General features: G+C 38.3%; 1 protein-coding gene across 1 annotated transcript in view; it reads left to right on the forward strand.

Annotated features, from left to right (window-relative positions):
• The first annotated feature begins 730 nt into the window (after nucleotides 1-730).
• LOC150089017 (uncharacterized) overlaps nucleotides 731-21,420 on the forward strand; it is a 153,371-nt gene continuing 132,681 nt past the window's right edge. The window contains exon 1 of the mRNA XM_090371005.1: nucleotides 731-1,043. The gene's annotated coding sequence lies outside the window, so the exon portion shown is untranslated. The remainder of the gene's footprint in view (nucleotides 1,044-21,420) is intronic.

Here is a 21,420-nt window from a genome sequence, read left to right on the forward strand (position 1 = left end):
CCATGCCTAGACGAATAATGGCTGTTTTGAAGACTAAAGGAGGCTCAACACGCTACTAGGTAGGTGTACCTAATAAAGTGGCAGCACAGTGTATATCATGTCAAACATATTAAAATTCCACTTGTTAAATCTATCTATTTTTTTTAAGATATTCGAAAGCGTTTCTAAAAATTTGGACTGAAAATTTATTTCCACGTTTATTCTAGCACTAACTTACTCGTAATAGGAACTTTGATGAGGCTGTTATAGATTTTGCTAATAGATGGCAAAAATTAGTTTGTAGAATTTTAATGCTGGAATAAAATCGTTGAATTCTATTTTTTCTCGGCTCCTGTTTTTTCATAGGTCATAAAAACCTCGTAGGCCCACTCCTCGTGCCTGATTAAAGAGACAGCTCTGCATCTCTGCCCTTCCCATTTGACAAAAAAAAAAATAATCGGCAAATAAAAAATGGTGTGTCTCCTCGAAAAATTAAACTGTTATCCGATAACCAATTTTGAAGTAATTTTATTTTATATGCTAATCAAATATTCATGACGAAATTATTTCCACTTTTCTTTTATGTTTTCATCTTATTAAAAATTGTGAAAAAAAAATTTCTGGTTGCAAATTTACACGCTATAGGAATGAGAAAAAAAAAAAAAAAAACTCGAGGGGCGTAGCCCCTTGAAGAGTCCTGCCTTGTAAAGCTTACTAATTGATTACTCCAACCGCTAGATGTCGATTATTCCATTAGATCTAGAAATTTGGGCTACCTTTCTAAAATCCACCTTGGTTGTAAGCGTTCCGCGGGAGCAATCCAAGGGAGTGGACCATGGAAAAGTCCATTGATTTTTATTTCGAAACAAATATTGACCAATCACGATCTAGTCGTCGTTTCAGCCCGAAATACCGGAACGCAATGCCAGCGTAGAAAATGATCAAGATGCAGTAAATGTCCGTTGAAAGTGTTCCTAGTCTTGCATTAAGCCTTTTAATTGTGGAATTTTTTTTTATCTACTTAGAAGCTCTCGAATCCGAAAAGCAAAGATATTATTTTAAAGGTACGCTAATCTACTTTATGACAATGTTATGACATTTCTTTAAGATTTTATTAAAAAAAAAAAAAAAAAAAGTTACTACTTTCTTGTTGTGTAGAAAATGTTCAGAATACTACCATAAGGTATCGAATTAGCGAGGTTAATCTATTGATTTGGGTACTTCACAGACATAATATTAAATATATACAGACATGTGACAAAGTTTAGGTGCAGTAGACGTTCCCAGTAATAATAACCGATGTTAGTCGATACCAATTGATAACCAACTCATACACCGTAGTCTACTAGTTATGTTGGTTTTTTGGTTGTGTTCCTCTACCGTTGCAGTTATTGAAACTTCGAAGTAAAGATATAGTTGGAAGAAAAATAAATACAGTACTCAAACAGTATGGAACAAATTTTTAGTAATGGTTTTTAGTCCTAACGCAGCTTAGGACTAAAATCCTTAATGCTTTAGTGTTTTCATTTTGCTTTATTATTATTATTATTTTGGTCCAGTAAATTAAAATTTCGAATCCTGTATATTTGTCACAGCAATGCAATCCACAAGATTGACTTGCTGAATTATTAATACTAAATGATATTTAAATGCAATTGTAGTAAGTTAGAATTTTGGCATTTCTATATTTATTGTGTTGAGAAATTGGGGTTTTAATTAATTTATTATTTTTTTTCTTTTGAATGAGGGGGAAAAAAAGTTAGTGCTGAAATAGGAAACCAAATTGCGATGCTAATGAATTCAGTCCAGTAACTGCAGTTTTATCTTGAGAAAAGATGAGAACACCTATTAAGTGACAATTATGAGATCATAATTTTCAGTGATAAGTAAAATTGACCAAAATTATCATTCATTTTATTTTGTTATCTTCCCATGATTAGTTTGTTGTTACTCATGAATTTATAGTTTTAGTGGAAGTGAGTGAATCATCAATAAGTGGTATTAACAAGAATGCAATTTTCAGTGATGTGTAATATTGAATTAAGCTTCCCATTTCTTTTTGAGGGCACATGCTACTCAATTTGGAACAGTGGCAAATAATGTAAGCAAGCAAGCTTATGAAGCATAAGCCAAAAAAAAAAAAAAAAAAAAATCTTTCCACATTATCTATCTATCTATCTCAAATAATTTGTCTAGTTCTTCCTTGAATTTATTAAATTTATCCAAAAATTTCATTAGTCCATACAATATGGGCCCCCCTGCCTTTTCTTTACTACCAAATACATCTTGAATAGTCAAACTAATAGACCAATAGATCTCAATTCTGATATCAGTGATGACCAATTTCACTTATAATCTGCCAGGCCCCATTCTTCTGACAGAATTTCAATTATCAGTTGATTTGATGACTGCTTGTCTCAGTTGCCCTAATCACAGTGGGCAATCAGTTGCCCACTGTGATTCCTTTCACTTTTGCACACATGCTTTCTCTGATATTCCCTGTCTTAGTAATTTGGAATCTTTTCTTTTCAATCTCTGGCTTAAAATCTGTCTACCCCCTTCCATCAAATGTTACCTTTATCAATCTCTCAATTCCACCAATCACTTGGAACTTTTTTTAAATTTTATTTATTTATTGTACCAGGCATTCCTACCAATTTCTGGCATCCCACTGTAAATTACAATAATACAATATATTATTACAGATACAATTTACGCTATTATACAGAAAATGAGGTACAGCCATTCAAAAGTATGCAACGATGTCCAATATCCATCTGGCTCACTTTCGCAAAGATAAGAACTGCTGTCCATCTGCACATTTTGGCAGTCCAGAATTGAACAGCACAAAAAAACCTGCTCAATCCTGGCAAGAACTGTACCTAGCATCGCAAGAAGATGCTGAGATGAACAGCACAAGGAGCTGCCCAATCCATATGATCCAACACTCAGCACCACAAAGAGATGCTTAGGCGATAATAACTTTCCTCCTTCCAGATGTCAGGAATGATGTTATTTAAGGATAAGTAACCCACTGTTAATCAGAACAGTACTGCACATCCTATGCATACTGTAATCAGTTAAGATTTCTGTTCTGATAGCTAGAGGCCAACTTAGGTATTCTACCTTGCAACATAGTTGTTAACGTAATCAGACCTATATCAGTCATTTTTCTCTAGCCTGATCATCTTGGGTCTGCTTCAATTGCAGAAGTATATGTATTCTTTGAAAAACCTTTAAAGCAAGGATCGAAGTGCTAAAAACGGTTCCTTCAATGCAAGAAGACATGCCTCACACCTTGGCATCAACAGCTGAAGTTAGGCCTTCTCTCAGGTCTTGATACATATGACAATTAAACAAGATGTGTTCCCAGTCCTCCTATGTCCCACAAATGGATATTGTACACTTACTGACACCCCCCCACCCCAGGCATTTTGGTTTGCAAAATATGAGCCATGTCCAGTAATAAAGAATGTGTATTGCAGATTAGGATTGAACCAAGCAGGCAGAATTGGAAGAAAAAAATTTTTTTTTGTCATTTGATGCTGTTATCCAATCTTTATTTTCATAACTTTGTCAAGCAAGCCCATATCTGCTTCTTTTTCTCTTTATAGCCATGGTCACATTGCACTGCAATTGACATTCTCTCATACATCCTTTCTAATGGTAAAAGCACATTGACCTAAAAAGTAGACTCAGAATCAAGAGGCATTCTTCCTATTGATACCAGCAGTGCATAATTGAACATTGTCCAGCATGCCATACTGAGCTAGACAGTGTTCAATGATGCATTGCAGAACAAATGTAGAAAATTTAACAGCTTTGCCCTCTGAATTGTAAATATCTTGGGAACATTTGCCGTTTGCAATGCACAGTCTCTCCACTGTAGGCTTATGTCTCCTATCCCAGTGACTGGTTTCCTTGTGACAGAGGAAATTTTTTTTTTATATTTATTTTTCTTTTCTTTCCTTAACATTTTTTTCCCCTTTTTATTCTGTTTTTTTCTTTTTTTTACATTTTTCTTTTCTTTTTTTTTTTACATTTATTATTATTTTTTTTTTTTTTTTTTTTTTACATTTTACGTTTCTTTTTTTCTTTTCTTTTTTTTTCTGTTCCTTCCCCCCCCCATTCTTTTTTTTTATTATTATTTTTTTTTTCTGTTCCTCCATAAAAATCACCAAGGAAAATTCTTGGCGATTTTATTGTAACTACTCTAGCTAGATTAAGTTTTCTGGTCACATGGACTCAGTTGGTCAAGATGCTGAAGATTTTGCAATTACTAATGACCTCATACAGATCATTCTTTTACTGAGGCAGTTGTTTTCAGTATTGATGAATGCATATCACACTTAATCTCTAAGTTTGTAGATGATACAAATGTTGGCAGAGTAATTAATGAAAGTAATCAGGGTGTGCTACTGCAATGAGATCTAGAAAAATTAGGCAAATGGGTAGAGAAGTGACAATGAAGCTTAATATAGACATGCATGTGATAGCAGTATCCAAGAATAACACACCAACTTTGTGATACCACACTGGGGTAGTGGAAAATGAAGAGGAGGTAATTTGCAAACAGGCTGCTAGGACAGTTAATTGGGTTTTATCTATGATATACAGCAGTTCTGCCAGAAATAAGGTAGTAATTATTGTATTGTATAAGTCAATGGTTTTGGCTACATTTTGAGTACCGCTTAGCTTCCTCATTTTAGGAAAGATGTGGCTCTGTTTGGAATTGGGGGTAGAGAAGGAAAATGTGATTAGTGAGTGAATGAAAGGGGTACTGTTATCAAGAAAGGCTTCAGTTCTGCAAATTGAAGCATCTGGAAACTAGGCGCCTGTGAGGAGATCTGAATTAAGTTGATTGAATAAGTTAAATGCTCATGTCATCCTTCCTCTTGCTGAGCAACACATGGGGACATAAATTTAAAATGAGAAAGGATGGTGGCAGGATTGATGTGTGGAAGTTTGTTGTCACCTAGCAGGTAGTTGAATGTTGGAGAAAACTTCCTTGTGTTGTTGTGGAAGTGGGGTTTGAATAAATTCAAGGAAGAAGTAGGCAAATTATTAGAGGGAATGAACAAGTGATGTGGGAAATGTATTTATTATTATTATTTTTTAATGTCTTATAGGCTTGCTTTTGGTACTTGTTTATTATTCTCCTGCCATTGTGTAACTTACAAATAAGTAACAATCCAACTAAACCAGTGAAATGTATGCATATTTATTTAACATAAATATACACTGGTTTAGTTGGGTCTGGTTAGACTTACCTGTGACTTACACTGGTGGTAGACTAATAGACAAGTACCACACAGTTTTTTTATATAATTTCTTACTGCTAACACTAATACTAAATGGAAGATAAAATAAAATATGTAAAATTGTAAAATATGGTTAACGATTGTATTCATTGTCAAAATGATTAGCTCTGAACTCCTCTTAGTGGTCGTGCTGAGATATAAACAGTTTTTTTTTTCTTTTTTTTTAACAATGTTAGCATTGTTAAAAAAAAAAAAATATGACTAGTGAGTCAGTAGGCAGAAAGCAAAGGTAAGGATTTTGGTTTCTGACCATTTCAAGAGTCTTGGCTACACGTTATAAGAGCCATAAAAAAATAGAGATGAATAATGTTATGTTATATCTCATTTACAATGTTTATTATGTGTGTATGGCAAAATAATAGTAATTTTTTATTATTTTCCATTGAAAAATGTTAACTTCAAGGTGTTTTCTTAAATATGGTATAAATTTGTTCCAAAATAATGCCAGAGTTTTGTGCAATTAAATGTCTCTACCAGTTTAACTTTGGCAGCATTAGATTGCCAATGGAATTTTCAAACTCATGGAATCTAAAATGCTATTTTCAACCATAAAATTGGTAATGACACCTATTCATGGCCATACCCAATCTCCCTTTTCGTCAATTAAATTATTTCACTGAGAGTGTGAAGCCGAAGACTCCAAAGCTCCTTGTAGTAGTAGTAGTAGTAGTAGTGGCATGCGATGCAAGAAAGCAAGTGTATGAGCTTATGCAGCATCAGCCAAAAAAAAAAAAAAAATCGCACCATTCCCTCCAAATGCCTGTCCAGTTCCTCCTTAAATTTATTTAATCTATCAACTTCCACAACGACAGATGGAAGTTTGTTCCAGCAATTAACGACCCGTTGGCTAACGGCAAATTTCCGCACATCTATTCTACATCTGTCTTTTCTTAATTTGAATTTATGCCCCTTAAGTTCCTAATCTGAACAAGTGGAAGGATCCCATCAGAATTCAGGGTGCTCAACCCATCCAAGGCCTTATACACCTCAATCAGATCACCATGCAGGTGCCTAGCCACTGCAATTTGCAGAACTTAAGCCTCTCTTGGTAACAGGATCCCTTCACCAATCTTGTTGCCCTTCTCTGTACACGCTCAAGCAAATCTACATCCTTCCTAAAATGAGGCCTCCAGACCTGTACGCAGTACTCAAGGCGTGGCCTGACCATTGCCTTATACAGAGGGACAATCACCTCCTTCTCCCTGCTAGCAAAATTCCTATATATCATTGACAAAACCCCATGACCTGCCCTGACAGCCTGTCTGCATTGCTCAGAAAACTTCATATCTGACTGCACAATTACTCCCAGTTCTTTTTCATTTTCTACCACCTTAAGTATAGTACCACACAGTTGGTACGTTTCTCTGGGGTTACTTCTACCCATATGCAGTACTTTTCATTATATGCATGACTTTTGAGGTTATGATGAACATCGTGGTGAAATCCAATATTCCTTACATTTTGAGGGTACAGCTCTAAAACAGTATTCACAGGCCGGCCGCTAGTTAGTACACCGGACCGAACCTATTGGTAACTTTCTAGGAGGCTTCCATATCAGCTAGTGTATAATCTTGCTACCTCTACTCTGCCAGATAGTGATTGGAGGGAGTACGAGTAGTGTGTATGCGGGGAGCATTGTCGAGGCCACGTTATATCAAGGATCTGGGTATATTCTTACCATGTGTATGCCATATCCAAAAATTTCATTACTTCATACAGCATGTCCCACCCACTTTTTCTTACTATTGAATACACCATGAATTGTCAAACTAATAGAGCAAGCTTATCTGCAAAAAGATCTAAACCTCCCAAGCACTTCCTAGTTCATTTCACAAATATACGTGGTCTCAATTCTAATCTCAACGATATCCATTTCCACTTGCAGTCTGCCAAACCCCATGTACTTTTTCTGACAGAATCTCAGTTATCGGTTGATTCAACTACTGCTCATCTCAGATGCCCAAAATATTCGTTGTATGATTCCTTTCGTCTCCAAGGTGGTACTTGTGCATATGTCTGTTCTGATATTCCCTGTCAGAGACTTGGCAATTTGGAATCTTCTCTCTTTGATCTTCTCTGGCTTAAAATCTCTCTACCTCATTGTGTCAAATTCATCTGTTGTCCCTACCGTTCTCCCAACCCCACTAATCACTTGGACCTCTTTGACTTACTCTCTTTGCAACTTGACTTTCTCTAGTCCAACTTTCCTAACAGTGAGGTAATTTTCCTTGGTGATTTTAATGTTCACAACTCCAGCTGGCTTCTGTTTTCTAGTCACACCGACCCAGCTGGTCGAGATGCTGAGGCTTTTGCAATTAGTAATGACCTTGCACAGATTGTTCATTTACCTACAAGAATATCGGATAATCCATCATACGGCCAATACGCTTGATCTTTTTCTCACAGACAACCCTTCTAAGTACACGGTCGAAGTGAGAGGTCCTTTAGTCACTTCAGATCACAACTTGGTGATTGTCTCTTCTCCAATGGAACCTTTATCTCATGGCTATTCCGAACCTCGTGTTGTTTGGCATTACAAAATGGGATGACCTGCGAAGCTTCTTTTGTTCTTTTCCTTGGTCGGATTACTGTTTCAAAACTTCTGATGTCAACGTTTGCTCAAATCGTGTCAGTGAAATTATTCTTGCAGGAATGGAATCCTTTATCCCACACTCCACTTTAAAATCTCGTCCTTTATCTAAACCTTGGTTTTCCAATAAATGTGCTAAGGCTGTTCAAGAGAAGAATGTTGCATATCGTAATTGGCTTGTTTCTAATTCTCCAGATTCATTTTCTGCGTACACCAAAGCTCGCAACAATTGTAAAGCAGTTGTTAATCAATCCAAACTAGAGTGAACAGGCTAAGAGTAAAAAACTTGCTTCTTGCCCTAATGGTAGCTGAGAATTTTGGTCTTTTGCCAAAGCTATTGGTCGCAACTTTTGCCCAGCTGTGCTCCCACCACTATCCAAACCAGATGGTTCTGTTGTCACTTCAGCTAAGGATAAAGCTGACCTGCTAGCATCCCATTTTTCTTCCAACTCATGTATTAATGATCTTGGTAAAACACCTCCCACCATTCCCAACACGCTCCATTCAATGCCCACTGTGGTCTTCCGTCAAAAGGATGTCAGAAGGATTTTGACGAATCTTGATGCTAAGAAAGCTCCAGGCCCCGATGGTATTTCTCCACTTGTTCTCAAAACCTGTGCTCCTGAACTTACTCCTATTCTTTGCCGCCTTTTTTCACTTTCTAATTCCAAAGGTGTTTTTCCTTCTGCTTGGAAATTTGCTCATATCCAGCCAGTTCCTAAAAAGAGTGAAAATCCCTCCTATACAATTATCGTCCCATTGCAATTACTTCCACTCTTTGTAAAGTAATGGAGAAATCATTTAACCGCCAACTCTTAAACCACCTAGAAACCTTCCGTCTGATCAACGATCGCCAGTATGGATTCCGTCAGTGTCAATCCACTGGTGATATTCTGGCTTATGTTACCCATTTATGGACTAATTCAATGGAACGATTCGGTGAAACACAAGTAGTTGCTCTTGACATCTCAAAGGCTTTCGATCGTGTTTGGCATAAAGGTCTTCTAAACAAGCTTCCATCTTATAGTTTGCCAGCTATTTTTAGTAATTGGTTATCCAATTTTCTCTCTGATCGCTCACTGAGGGTGATGGTAGATTGCTCTCTGTCTTCTAACTTCTCCACTAATGCCGGTGACCTCCAAGGTTTAGTTCTTTCCCCCCACTCTTTTCCTTTTGTGTATTAATGACCTTCTTCCATTGACTGGAAATCCTATCCATAGTTTTGCCGATGACAGCACATTGCATTCCACTTTCCATTTTGAGAAACCTTGTCCTGCTCAATCAGCTTCAACTTCTCGAAAATCTGCTACCAATTCCTTAAATGCTGATCTTCAGGTAATTCTCCAGTGGGGCAAAGACAACTTAGTTAATTCAACCCTTCTAAAACTCAGTCTTGTCGTATATCTCACAAAAAGGATTCTTCTGCCCCTATGCTTATCTTTAGTGACACTCCGATTTCTAGGCAAAATGATATCTCTTTTGGGATTACCCTGACTTCTAATCTCTCTTGGCACAAGTACATTACAAATATTGCTTCCTCTGCATCTAAAAAACTTGGTTTTCTCTTTCGCTCTCGGCATTACTTTTCTTCCAAACAGCTGCTCACTCTGTATAAATCGCAAATCCGCCCCGCCATGGAATATTGTTCTCACATCTGGGGTGGTGCCCCCAAACCTCTCTCAGGCTTCCTGATTCCATTCAGAAGAGGGCAGTTAGGATAATTAATGATTCATCTTTAAAAAATTTCTGCACTCGCTGTCTCATAGACATACTGTTTTTGCTGCATGCCTCTTCTACAGATACTTCCATGGGCACTGTTCTTCTGAATTGGCTTCTATAATTCCCGCTCTCTTTCAAAACAGTCTGAACGTGTGCCGCCACTAGCCAACATCCATTTACTGTCCAATTTTAAACTCACAGAACCAACTTTTCATCTTCCTCGTTTATTCATTCAACTGCCGTTTTCTGGAACAACCTTCCTTCATACGTATTTCCTGAAAATTACAGTCTACAGAAGTTAAGTCCAAAGTCAACAAATATCTTCTTTTGTCTTCTCAACCTCCAACCCAAGCACAGTACTAAGTACTATAAGTTCTAATACCGCTCGTGTTTGGGGTTTACATAAAAAAAAAAAAAAAATATATCATTGATAAATAAGCCTGATATTAAGCCTGATATACCTTCATCAATATCATTGATAAATACACAAAACAACAGTGGACCCAACACCGAACCCTGTGGGACTCCACTAATAACATTAGTCCACGAAGAGCAGCACCCATTGATTACCACCCTCTGTCTTCTCCCACTTAACCATCCTTTTATCCATTGTAGCAACTTACCCTTAATACCATTCTGCTCCAATTTGTACAGTAGTCTTCCATGCGCAACAGTGTCAAAAGCTTTCCTGAAATCCAAGTATATGATATCAAAATTATTTTTCGCATCCCGTTCCTTTGTGACCACATCATAATAACCAATCAAATTTGTCAGACAAGACTTTCCCTTAACAAACCCATGCTGTGTCTGAATTATTGCTGCACTCTTGTCTAGGTGATCCTGCAATGCATCTTTAACCAGTGACTCCATTATTTTTTTCCCAGAACAGAAGTTAAACTAACTGGTCTGTAATTACTCATGTCACCCTTCGATCCCCCTTTGTGAATTGGGGATACATTTGTGCATCTCCAGTCCGTGGGGACCTGCCTCGAGTCCAAGGATGCTCTCATAATTATGGCTAAGTGTTTGCTTAGTTGCTTTGCCGCCTCCTTTAATATAATTGGATAGATCCCATCCACCCCAGGTGCCTTTCTTATCTTTAACTTCACCAATTTCTCCTCCACTTTGCTCTCAGTTATTACAAAATCATTAAGCACCCTGCTGCAATTTGATAACCTTCTGCCATTTTCAAACGTTAATAACTCCTCATGTGTGAATGTAGATGCAAAATACTCATTCAGTTTGTTTGCTATCTGAGCAGGATCAACAGTCGAACCATCGATATCAAGTGGACCAATCAGATTCATCCCCTTTCTTTTAGAGTTTATATAAGTAAAGACATCCTTGCTGTTTTACTTAGCATGTTTTGCCAAAGATTTCTCGTAATCCGCCTTCGCCTGCCTAACCTCCTTTGTGACCTGATTACAGACTAGCTTATATCTGCCATAGGCTTCTGAGTCGCTTGATAATTTATATGCATCCCATGCATTTTTCTTCTCTGTCACAAGTCTCATTAGTTCATTTGACAACCATTTAGGCCTTGAACAATATTTCTTAATAGGTATATAACTTTTAGTAGCATCCACAATTAATTCCTTGAATGCTTCCCACTTAGAATTTACTGTTGGTAACATCGTCAGCTTATCCCACTGTACAGAATTTAAAAACTGTCTTTAAAAATTGTTACATCTTCTGACTTGGTGCTAATGAATGAAATGTTTTAAAGGAATGACAGTCTCCCACCTAAAGGTGCACCTTCAGGGGGGAATGGGTTTCAGTCTATTTCTTTTCATCTTATTTAATGCAATAAACCAAGTGGAATTGGAGGTGTTTTGTCTAAATATTAAAAGCATTGACTGTTTGAGATATATTTGGTGATGCTTAATAGTTTCATGTTTCTATTAAATGTTTAATGCAAACATGAAACTAGAAACATTTAACATTGAATGCTATATTTTGATACCAACATATTTTTCAAATAGTAAGCAAGTTTAATAAACTTTTTGCTTTGAATGAGTACTTCTAGTGGACAAAAAACAGTATTTGCAATGCAAAATTTTGAATTATTATAATAAACTTAACTATTGCAGTCTACCAGTAAAAGATCAACAATTAGTGTTAATATAAGCACAATTTAAAACACAACCACTTTTTTTTTTTTTTTTTTTTTTTCAAATATTGAGGTTAAAGTTTGGCATCTTGGACTATGCAATGTTATTTGTGTTACAAAACTGGATGATACTACTGCCTGGTTAAGCCTTGGATAATAATAAGTTTGTTATTAAAACTTCTCTTGAATATAGATATTCTTGTTTATATTTCTTCATGACCACCAGATCAGTGGAGTTCACAATAAATCATCATTTCAAATGTTAATTGTTTAGTAGTCATGGGCTTGAACACCAGTCCACTCAGAGAGCATGTGCTACTGCACTCTCACGCTCCTGAATACTCAGTTACATCAGGCCAATTCATTGTCTTGTCCTTGGGGTTTGCATTTACAGAAATGTATAATATGTCATTTGAAAGGTCTTGACATGGAATTGAATTTATGATATTAACTAGAATTTAATTACAAAATTATATAATTGATTAAGTCATATGATCTTTTGGAGAACTTGCAAGGGTTTCACACGTTGGTTTGCTTCAGAATTATGGTGTGATAGTAGATCTCAGTGGTTTTAACCAATGTAGTGATGTAGTTTTATAATGCCCTGCTTGGATAAATGAATTTAGTGTCTGTGTACTATTGATTAGTATAGAGTTGCAAATTCAACTTTGAACATGGAGTTTTTCTATATTTTTTTGGTTAAAATAAAATTATGTATTATGAGTGAAATGTGCTTGCAGACTAACCTCCCTTGCAGGATGCTGGAATTTGTGATTATTCACCATCACCCTTGGTAAAATTATTGCATTTCATTAGTGTTTTTGGCAAAATGAAGATGCGATTGTGAAGGCATAAAATTTAGGAGGAGTGTGCCAATGTTAAGAAAAAAAATTACGTTAATCAGTTCAGAAGATTCATCTGGGCAGTCCTCCGGAATAAATCTTTTAAGACTAGAAACAGTTCACAGAATTAAATGTACAGTGAAGCATGGATAATGCAACTAGAATTAGAAAGAGAAGTTTAGAACAGGGATAAGTATTCAAGTTTTAAATAGCATAGAGCAGCATTTCCCAAACTGTGTTCCGAAAGATGTGAACAAGTGTTCCATGAAAAATTGTAATTAATAATTAAATAAAATTTTGCAAATTTGTAGTGTACCCCACCACTTATGTATCATTGTAATTTTTCACTCTCCCCCCGGTTATTGATATACTAGTATAGACTAATAATGAAATAGACCATGGAACACTTTATTTTGGTTTTGCAAAGAGAAGTGTGCGTAGGAGTAATGACATCTACGAAAAAAAGTAGCAATGTAGTGATCTAATATGCTATTTGTATGCATTAGCATTAGTAGAGGCATTTGATGCAAGAAAGCAAGCTTATGCAGCATCAGCCAAAAAAAAAAAAAAAAAAACCCACTTCCACTTCACCCCTCTGTTCGTTCAAAATACATGTCCAGCTGAGCCTTAAACTTATTTAGGCTATCAACCTCCACCACAAGGGATGGCAGTCTGTTCCACCAACCAACCACCCGCTGGCTAAAGGCAAATTTCCGCACGTCTATCCTACATCTGTCTTTCCTCAATTTGAATTTATGCCCTCTCAGGTGATTTTCCTGAGCTAGAGGAAGAATCCCATCAGCATTGAGCATGCTTAAACCATTCAAGGCTTTATACACCTCTATCAGATCACCTCGCTGGTGCCTAGTCTCCAGACACTGTAATTTGCAAAACTTAAGCCTTTCTTCGTAAGAGCACCCCTTTGTTCCATTCACCAATCTTGTTGCCCTTCTCTGTACTCGTTCCAGCAGCTCTACATCCTTCTTGAAATGAGGCCTCCAGACCTGTATACAGTACTCTAGGTGTGGCCTGACCATTGCCTTATACAATGGAATAATCACCTCCTTATCCCTGCTGGAAAAATTCCTGTATATCATTGACAATACTCCATGAGCTACTCTTGCAGCCCGTCTGCACTGCTCAGAGAACTTCATATCTGCCTGCACAATCACCCCCAAGTCCCTTTCATTCTCTACCACTGTCAGTGTAGTACCACAGAGTTGATACGTTGCTCTGGGGTTGCTTTTTCCCATGTGTAGTACTTTACATTTGTCAATGTTAAACTTCATTTGCCACCTCTCAGCCCATCTGCTCAACCTTTCCAGATCCTGTTGCAGCAGCATAGTGTCAGTAGTGTCCTTGACAACCCTGCCAACCTTTGTATCATCTGCAAACTTGGACATTAAGCTTGATATACCATCATCAATATCATTTTTTAGCATTAGCATTAGTAGAGGCATTTGATGCAAGAAAGCAAGCTTATGCAGCATCAGCCAAAAAAAAAAAAAAAAAAAAAGTAACATAAATAAATAAAAATAACCACTTCCACTTCACCCCTCTGTTCGTTCGAAATACCTGTCCAGCTGAGCCTTAAACTTATTTAGGCTATCAACTTCCACGACAAGGGATGGAAGTCTGTTCCACCCACCAACCACCCGCTGGCTAAAGGCAAATTTCCGCACATCTATCCTACATCTGTCTTTCCTCAATTTGAATTTATGCCCTCTCAGGTGATTTTTCTGAGCTAGAGGAAGAATCCCATCAGCATTGAGCATGCTCAAACCATTCAAGGCTTTGTACACCTCTATCAGATCACCCCGCTGGTGCCTAGTTTCCAGACACTGTAATTTGCAAAACTTAAGCCTTTCTTCGTAAGAGCACCCCTTTGTTCCATTCACCAATCTTGTTGCCCTTCTCTGTACTCGTTCCAGCAGCTCTACATCCTTCCTGAAATGAGGCCTCCAGGCCTGTATACAGTACTCTAGGTGTGGCCTGACCATTGCCTTATACAAGGGAATAATCACCTCCTTATCCCTGCTAGAAAAATTCCTATATATCATTGACAATACACCATGAGCTACTCTTGCAGCTCGTCTGCACTGCTCAGAGAACTTCATATCTGCCTGCACCACCACCCCCAGGTCCCTTTCATTCTCTACCACTGTCAGTGTAGTACCACAGAGTTGATACGTTGCTCTGGGGTTGCTGTTTCCCATATGTAGTACTTTACATTTGTCAATGTTAAACTTCATTTGCCACCTCGAAGCCCATCTGCTCAACCTTTCCAAATCCTGTTGCAGCAGCATAGTGTCAGTAGTGTCCTTGACAACCCTGCCAACCTTCGTATCGTCTGCAAACTTGGACATTAGCCTGATATACCATCATCAATATCATTTATAAATACAGAAAACAATAAAGGCCCCAATACTGAACCCTGAGGGACTCCACTAATAACATTAGTCCACGATGAGCAGTGTCCATTGATTACCACTCTCTGTCTTCTCCCCCTCAACCACCCCTTTATCCATAGCAGCAACTTGCCTCCAATGCCACACTGCTCCAATTTGTGCAGCAGTCTTCCATGTGCAACAGTATCAAAAGCCTTTCTAAGATCCAAGTATATAATATCAAAGTTATTCCCTGCATCCAGTTCTTTTGTGACTGCATCATAGTATCCAATCAAATTGGTCAGGCACGACTTCCCCTTAACAAAACCATGCTGTGTCCTAGCTATAACTGAAGTCTTGTCTAGATGATCCTGCAGTGCTTCTTTCACCAGTGCCTCCATTAATTTTCCGGGAACAGAAGTTAAACTCACAGGTCTATAATTACTTGTGTCAGCCTTTGATCCCCCTTTGTGAATTGGGGTCACATTTGCACATCTCCAGTCAATGGGTACCTCCCCTGAGTCCAAGGAAGCTCTCATAATTATGGCTAAGGGTTTGCTTACCTCCTTTGCTGCCTCCTTTAATATAACTGGATAGATCCCATCCATCCCAGGTGCCTTTCTTGTGTTTATCTTCAACAATTTCTCCTCCACTTTGCTCTCAGTTATTACAAGATTCTCTAGCTTACTGCTAGAGTTGAATACACCTCTGGCATTCCCCTCGCTGAATAACTCCTCATGTGTGAATGTCGATGCAAAATATTCATTTAGTTTGTTAGCTACCCGAGCAGGGTCATCAACAGTTGACCCATCGATCTCAAGTGGACCAATCTGATTCATCCCCTTCCTTCTAGAGTTTACATAAGTAAAGAACTCTTTGCTGTTTTTCTTCGCATCCCTTGCCAAGGATCTCTCGTAATCTGCCTTCGCCTGCCTAACCTCCTTTGTAACTTGGTTACAGATCAACTTGTATCTATCATAGGCATCCGTGTCACGTGTTAATTTGTATGTATCCCATGCATTTTTCTTCTCTGCCATATGCCTCATTAGTTCATCTGACAACCATTTAGGCCTAAACCTTGAACAATATTTCTTAGTTGGTATGTAAAGCCTAGTAGCTTCCACGATATGTTCTTTGAATGCTTCCCATTTTGAATTTGCTGTTGGCAATATCATCAGTTGATCCCACTGTATAGAATTTAAATACTGTCTCAGTCCATTGTAGTCGCCTTTACGAAAGCAATACCCCTTCCCTTTACCCCTAATGGTAGTTACCTCTTTGAGTAACTCCCACTTCAGCACACTGTGATCACTGCCACCAAGTGGTTCATTTATCTGCAGATTCTTAATGCATGAAGAATCACTACTGATAATCAAATCAAGAGTATTACTCCCTCTAGTTGCCTCCCGAACATGCTGATGTAGAAAACAATCATCCAATAAATCCACAAAAGCCTTGCTACTGTGTGAGTGACCAGCCCCCAAATTCCAGTCAATATCTGGGAAATTAAAATCCCCCATTATAAGACTCTCTGATTTACTGGCCCACTCTATTTCTCCGAACAGTTTCTTATTATACTCATCAGAGTCATTAGGCCTATAGCACACTCCTACTCTCAATTTTGATCTCCCAATGCTTATGTCACACCAAACTGACTCGACACTGCACTGTCCAGCGATGTCGACTGGCTTCACTTCCTTGGATTTTATGTGTTTCTTAATTAATAGCATAACCCCTCCTCCCTTCCTATCCTGTCTATCCTTTCTGTACACATTGTACTCCCCAAATTCCAGTTCTGCATTTCTTATATCTGTGTGACACCACGTCTCTGAAATCCCCACAATATCTGCCTTTGATGTTTTGAGCAATACCTCAAATTCATCAAATTTATTTACTAAACTCCTAGCATTGGTGTACACACAAGTATACATGCACCTGTTCTTTTTCTTAGCTACCCTAACACAACCCATGTGTTTACTTGTACCCCAATGATTCCCAGCAGTCTCTGAAATATCCTGCATCTTATTTTCCAGGCTGCGGCTCATTCCAATAGAAGCAGTGCAAGAATCACTTTCACCTCTGCCAGTGGCTACTGTTAATCTATTAGTCCTTGTATCCCCCCAATCTAGCAGTTTTCCGACCCACCTAACATTGCCTCGATAGCATCAGCAAACATTCTTGCACCCTTTCTATTTAAGTGTATCCCATCCCTGTAGAAGCAGTCTCTCCTGTCAACAAGTACAGACCAGGCTGAAAAAAATTCTACCCCTTGAGCCTTGCACAATCTTTCCAGGGCTGAATTGATCGACAGGGCTCTCATCATATACTCCCTCCTATCGTGTCTGGGCAGAATTGCAGACACTTTCAATTTCAACCCTAATTCACGGCTTTTTTTCATCAGTGACCTGTACTTGTCAAGTAATTCCGCCGGTCTCCTACTCTTAATGTCATTAGTGCCAACGTGTACAACTATATCACCTTTTGTGCCCTTAAAAGATGATATCCGCTCTACAACGTCATCAACTTTTGCCCCTGGCAGACATACCCTGGTCCTATTCCACCTATCCTTTTTACAAAGCATGTTTCCCGTTTCCCTGACAATAGAGTCACCAACAACTACTAGTTCCTTTGGGACCAGCGCATTCTGCCTTGGGGGTTGCCGCTGTGTTCCGCGATGACCAAGTGCAAGCTCTGGCATTGGTGTGGGCAGCTGAGAGCTTGATGGGCCCCTCACTTGTAATCCTTCGAGGGCATCCACCCTATCCTTCAAGCTCTCATATAGGCCCATAACAACGCTGAGTTGTCGCCTTATCTCCTTACACTCCTTGCATCGCACACACACAAAGACATCCCCCATGGCAGTATCATGTCCCATACTTGACTGCTCCGCAAACATCAAGCAAATAGTGCATCTTACAAGGCTGTGATTCAGAGGACAACTGCCCCCCTCAGTTCTCCCCTGGGCCACAGCATTCCCATTAGCTTGAGCCCTTTGCTTTGCTGCTCTGGTTTGAGTCATGATTTAGATTTACTTTCAATAAAATTTCAATTTCTGTACAAAATTAAATCCTAAACTTGTATCCAAACACAGTTATAACGCTATATTTATGTTTCAGTAACGAGTGTTATCTACGGAATATTTACGTTTCAGTAACGAGTGTTATCTACGAAATATTTACGTTTCAGTAACGAGTGTTATCTGCGAAATCCCTTTATATAACTTTCGTATCAAGTTATGTATTAATTATTTGTTTTTACTAATTATTTATGTTACGTAACCTAAGTGGTTATATGTATAATTAATTATGTTAAATAAAATTAATTATATTACGTTTGTAATCTAAGTCGTTATATGTATTTATTTAAACGTACAATTTAACTGCTAACGAAGTTCAACTAACGCTATCTAGTACGGTATATCGTATCACAAAGGCGGGAAAATTACGAACGGTTAGCGGAGTTGAAACACGTGGAAACCTTTACCGATACTTTTATGCAATTACAAGGCCGAGTAAAGAATAAATACACCAAATTAATCAGAAAATCACAAAATAATGTTATACTACTAAATTTAAATCAAAAGTTTTAGAAAAACAATAATTTATAAATACAGAAAACAATAAAGGACCCAACACTGAGCCCTGAGGGATTCCACTAATAACATTAGTCCACGATGAGCAGTGTCCATTGATTACCACTCTCTGTCTTCTCCCCCTCAACCACCCCTTTATCCATAGCAGCAATTTGCCTCCAATGTCACAATGCTCCAATTTGTGTAGCAGTCTTCCATGTGCAACAGTATCAAAAGCCTTTCTAAGATCCAAGTATATAATATCAAAGTTATTCCCTGCATCCAGTTCTTTTGTGACTGCATCATAGTATCCAATCAAGTTGGTCAGGCAAGACTTCCCCTTAACAAAACCATGCTGTCTGAGCTATAACTGAAGTCTTGTCTAAATGATCCTGCAGTGCTTCTTTAACCAGTGCCTCCATTAATTTTCCTGGAACAGAAGTTAAGCTCACAGGTCTATAATTACTTGTGTCAGCCTTTGATCTTCCTTTGTGAATTGGGGTCACATTTGCACATTTCCAGTCTATGGGTACCTCCCCTGAGTCCAAGGAAGCTCTCATAATTATGGCTAAGGGTTTGCTTACTTCCTTTGCTGCCTCCTTTAATATAACTGGATAGATCCCATCCACCCCGGGTGCCTTTCTTGTGTTTATCTTCAACAGTTTCTCCTCCACTTTACTCCCAGTTATTTCAAGATTCTGTAGCTTACTGCTAGAGTTGAATACACCTCTGGCATTCCCCTTGCTGAATAACTCCTCATGTGTGAATGTCGATGCAAAATATTCATTTAGTTTGTTCGCTACCTGAGCAGGATCATCAACAGTTGACCCATCAATATCAAGTGGACCAATCTGATTCATCCCCTTCCTTCTAGAGTTTACATAAGTAAAGAACTCTTTGCTGTTTTTCTTTGCATCCCTTGCCAAGGATTTCTCGTAATCTGCCTAACCTCCTTTGTAACTTGGTTGCATATCAACTTGTATCTATCATAGGCTTCTGTGTCATGTGTTAATTTGTAAGTATCCCATGCATTTTTCTTCTCTGCCATATGCCTCATTAGTTCATCTGACATCCATTTTGGCCTAAACCTTGAACAATATTTCTTAGTTGGTATGTAAAGCCTAGTAGCTTCCAAGATAAGTTCTTTGAATGCTTCCCATTTTGAATTTGCTGTTGGTAACATCATCAGTTGGTCCCACTGTATAGAATTTAAATACTGTCTCAGTCCATCGTAGTCGCCTTTACGGAAGCAATAACCCTTCCCTTTACCCCTAATGGTAGTTACCTCTTTCAGTAAATCCCACTTCAGCACACTGTGATCACTGCCACCTAGTGGTTCATTTATCTGCAGATTCTTAATGCATGAAGAATCACTGCTGATAATCAAATCAAGAGTATTACTCCCTCTAGTTGCCTCCCGAACATGCTGATGTAGAAAACAATCATCCAATAAATCCACAAAAGCCCTGCTAGTGTGTGAGTAACCAGCCCCCAAATTCCAGTCAATATCTGGGAAATTAAAATCTCCCATTATAAGACTCTCTGATTTACTGGCCCACTCTATTTCCCTGTACAGTTCCTTATTATACTCATCAGAGTCATTAGGCCTATAGCACACTCCTACTCTCAATTTTGATCTCCCAATGCTTATGTCACACCAAACTGACTCAACACTGCACTGTCCAGCGATGTCGACTGGCTTCACTTCCTTGGTTTTTATGTGTTTCTTAACTAATAGCATAACCCCTCCCCCCTTCCTATCCTGTCTATCCTTTCTGTAGACGTACTCCCAAAATTGCATTTCTGCATCTCTTATATCTGTGTGACACCACGTCTCTGATATCCCAACAATATCTGCCTTTGATGTTTTGAGCAATACCTCAAATTCATCAAATTTATTTACTAAACTCCTAGCATTGGTGTACACGCAAGTATACCTGCACCTGTTTCTATTCTTAGCTACCCTAACACAACCCATGTGTTTACTTGTACCGCAATGGCTCTCAGCAGTCTCTGAAATACCATGCATCTTGTTTTTCAGGCTTCTGCTCATTCTAATAGAAGCAGTGCAAGAATCTCTTTCACCTCTGCCAGTGGCTACTGTCAATCTATTGGTCTTTGTCTCCCCCCAAGCTAGCAGTTTTCCGACCCACCTAACACTGCCTCGATAGCATCAGCAAATATTCTTGCACCCTTTCTATTTAAGTGTATCCCATCCCTGTAGAAGCAATCTCTCCTGTTAACAAGTACAGTCCAGGCTGAAAAAAATTCTACCCCTTGAGCCTTGCACAATCTTTCCAGGGCCGAATTGATCGACAAGGCTCTCATCATATACTCCCTCCTATCGTGTCTGGGCAGAATTGCAGACACTTTCAAATTCAACCCTAATTCTCGGCTTTTGTTCAACAGTGACCTGTACTTGTTAAGTAATTCTGCCGTTACTTGTTAAGTAATTATGCGATTTAGCCTGGTGTGCACGGTTTGAAGGAGAGGAGGAAGCGAACCAATATCAACTAAAATCACTTCCTCTTATAATTTTTTTTGATAATTGTATTTCAAAATATTATTATTAAAAAAAATGACCACGGATTTGTGGTTGAAAAAAGGAACTTTAAAATGAGAAGCAAGTACTTCAACTGTGGTTAATGAAAACGAACACAATATTGTCACACTTTAAAGAGGATGAACAATTGCAGCCTTTTGTCCCCAAAAATCCGAAGTGAAAAACAGGACCCGACTAATAAAAGACTAAAACATTAGCATTAGTATTAGCATTAGTAGAGGCATACGATGCAAGAAAGCAAGCTTATTCAGCATCAGCCAAAAAAAAAAAAAAAAAAAAAAAAACCCACTCCCATTTCACCCCTCCGTTCGTTCGAAATACCTGTCCAGTTGAGCTTT

The sequence above is a fragment of the Mastigoproctus giganteus genome, chromosome 3 (genome assembly GCF_048544385.1).
Source record: "Mastigoproctus giganteus isolate SK-2022 chromosome 3, ASM4854438v1, whole genome shotgun sequence".
In the NCBI taxonomy this organism is placed as follows: Eukaryota; Metazoa; Arthropoda; class Arachnida; order Uropygi; family Thelyphonidae; genus Mastigoproctus; species Mastigoproctus giganteus.